We start from the raw sequence: 2,935 nt of genomic DNA, 5'->3' as shown, positions 1-2,935 counted from the left end.
TATGTCCATGCATTTTTTCATGCAGGCTCTCGTGTTTCTGTGACTTCTTATGTCTCTTCTAAGTAGGGTCTCATTCACACATTCTAACCATTCTTTCTGCGGCCTACCTCTGGGCACGTTGCCATTTACTTTACCTTGGTTTTAATTTGGTAAAATTAAAATGAAAAAATCCAATTAAACATTCGAGTAAATTCAGGAAATATTTAGAAGATCTGTAGAGATTGAAACAAAATTTCTAACTGTAATAGATTTTTAAAAAATGTAGATTTTTTAAGAAGATTTCAAAGCAAAACTTTATATGCTTTTAAATAATTCGTAAAGGTTTCAAATGAATAAGCAAATTTTCTTGAAGTTCCTAGGAAAAATTGGAAGGTTTTAACGCAATTTTTTTGCATTAAGAATGATTCTTCAAAATTTTATTAAAAATTCGAGTCAGTTGAAAGTATTTTTAGGAATTTAAGAGGTTTAGAATAGATTTACAGATTTAAAATCCTATGTAGTAAATTTTGATTTTTAATCTTCTAGATTCGTTTTTGACACATCTGAAATATTAAAAAAGCTTTTCTGATTTTCTCAAGAACCTGATAAAATTTATATAAGTTTAAAAATATTACTTTATTTATTTCTATACAACACTTCATCTTAAAAAAAACTTTTTCTTTATTTAGAAAAAGTCTATTATGTTCTTAAACTTAATACAAAAAATGTTACGTAACTCTAGTGGGGGGGGGGGGGGGGGGGGGGGGGGGGTCGACGAAAAGGCAACGTTAACGCGGTAATTTTAAGTAAGTAGTATCCGTCTCAAACATTGAAAATAAAAAATATGTAAAGAAGCTACTCTTAGAGATAAGGCGTATGCGCGGTTTACTGTTATGTGCAGGGTGAATGGGTGATTCCGGAAGATATATTTTGTTGTAAGCTGGCCTACTTCCTGTTCTTTTATATGGGTTTGTTCTATTAGAGTTAAGCTTATGGCTTACATAGAAAGTATTGTCTTTGAGGAAAAATGTAACAAGGTTTTTTACAAATTTCTAGATTGTTTCTTTTAAAAAACTATAAACATAATGTTTAGAAAGGAAAATGAGGTAAAGGCTGCAGTTTTAAGCCTTGTGTACAGATTTATACGTTTATTTATAGCAACATATGTAATAAGAATTTAGAAACTAATCCTCTTTGGATCTGAGAAAACCTCTAATCCCAGACCTTTTTGGGGTCGCTTAATCCGAATCCGGAGTTACATTAGCCACATAAGGTCAGAATCATGGTTAAGTGAAGGTCAATATGAGAAAAAGCCATTGAATCGGCGTGACGCACTACTTTAAGATGTTTTTAGAGTTTCTGAATCCGAATCCGGGGTTTGTACGACCCCATAAGTTCGATTCCATGGTTTTCGCCAATTTTACCTTGGGATGACATTCATCCCATCCTGATGGGGTAAAAATGCCCTGGATTCGGATTTAGCAATCCCAAAAACGACTTAGAGTAGTAGTTCACCTTGATTCAATGGTTTTTTCTCATTTTGACCTACACTTGAATTTTATTCTGGTGTGATGGCGTCAAAATGACCCCGAATTCGGATAACCCCAAACCATCTAAGAGTAGAAGTTTCCTCCGATTAAATGGTTTTCTTCATTTTAACCTTTAATTGACCTTGATCCTGACCTGATTGGGTCAAACTGACCTCGGATTCGGATTCAGTTGCCCCAAAAACGGGTGAGTGTAGAGGTTTTCACCGAGCCAATGGTTTCCTCCGATTAAATGGTTTTCTTCATTTTAACCTTTAATTGACCTTGATTCTGACCTGATGGGGTCAAACTGACCCTGGATTCGGATTCAGTGGTGCCAAAAACGGGTGAGTGTAGAGGTTTTCACCGAGCCAATGGTTTCCTCCGATTAAATGGTTTTCTTCATTTTAACCTTTAGTTGACCTTGATCCTGACCGGATGCGGTCAAACTGACCCCGGATTCGGTTTCAGCGACCCCAACAACAAATATGTATGGTGGTTAACTCAGGTTGCAAAAAAAAAAATTGGGGATGTGTCTTTTAAGTAGGGATAGACGAGCGAGGTGAGCCTTATTCATTCTCACAACAAACCGATTGGCGATCACTAGTTTCAAGCAGAGTAGTGTTACTACTAGTGTTACCATATTTTCAACCAAATAGTCGACTTTTGTACCAAACTTAGGAAATTTAAAACCCAATGGTAGAATTTTCTACAAGGGTTGAATATTCATCCGAATAGTTGAATTCTTTACTAAAGTAGTTCAATTTCAATTTAAGAAATAAGCAAAAATGACAAACTTTAAACCGGATAGTAGAATTTTCAACAACAAAAAAAACTAATTTCCAACCATAGGTGAATCTTAAACAAAATAAGATTTTAATTTCAAATAAAAAACAGTCGGATACAATCAAAAAAGATAAATTCTAAACAAATAAATTAATCCTTAACCAAAGAAGATTAATTATCAACCAAAAAGTTTCATTTTTGACCAAAAAAGATGAACTTTCAATAGAATAGTTGAATGTTCAAGCCAAAGAGATGAATCTTTAACTAATTAATTTTTAACTAAAAAATTTCTACCAAAAAATATTAATTTTTAATTTAAAGAGAAAGACAGTCGAATTTTCAACCAAGAACTTTTGTATCCAAAGAGATGAATTTTCAATCCAAAAGGACGAAATTTAAACGAAGCCGTTGTATTTTCAACCCACAAATATAAATTATGAACAAAAAAGTTCAATTTTGTACAAAAAGGTTAAATTATAAGCCAAGTAGTTGAATTTTCTACAAAAATAGTCCAATTTAACCCCAAAAGATTAATTTTCAACTGAGAAGATTAACTTTCTAACAAAAAATGCCCAATTTTCAACCGAATGGTAGTTTCCAACAATAACAAAAACTTACTTTCAACGTGAATTCTGAACCAAAAA

At 32.9% G+C, this 2,935-nt stretch overlaps 1 protein-coding gene across 4 annotated transcripts in view; it reads left to right on the top strand.

Annotated features, from left to right (window-relative positions):
- LOC117179386 overlaps positions 1-2,935 on the top strand; it is a 95,219-nt gene that overhangs the window by 10,128 nt on the left and 82,156 nt on the right. The window lies entirely within an intron of this gene.

Source organism: Belonocnema kinseyi, chromosome 9 (assembly GCF_010883055.1).
Source record: "Belonocnema kinseyi isolate 2016_QV_RU_SX_M_011 chromosome 9, B_treatae_v1, whole genome shotgun sequence".
Taxonomy (NCBI): Eukaryota; Metazoa; Arthropoda; class Insecta; order Hymenoptera; family Cynipidae; genus Belonocnema; species Belonocnema kinseyi.
The sequence above is the reverse complement of the archived record's forward strand: the minus strand, read 5'-3'. Positions and strand labels throughout refer to the sequence as shown.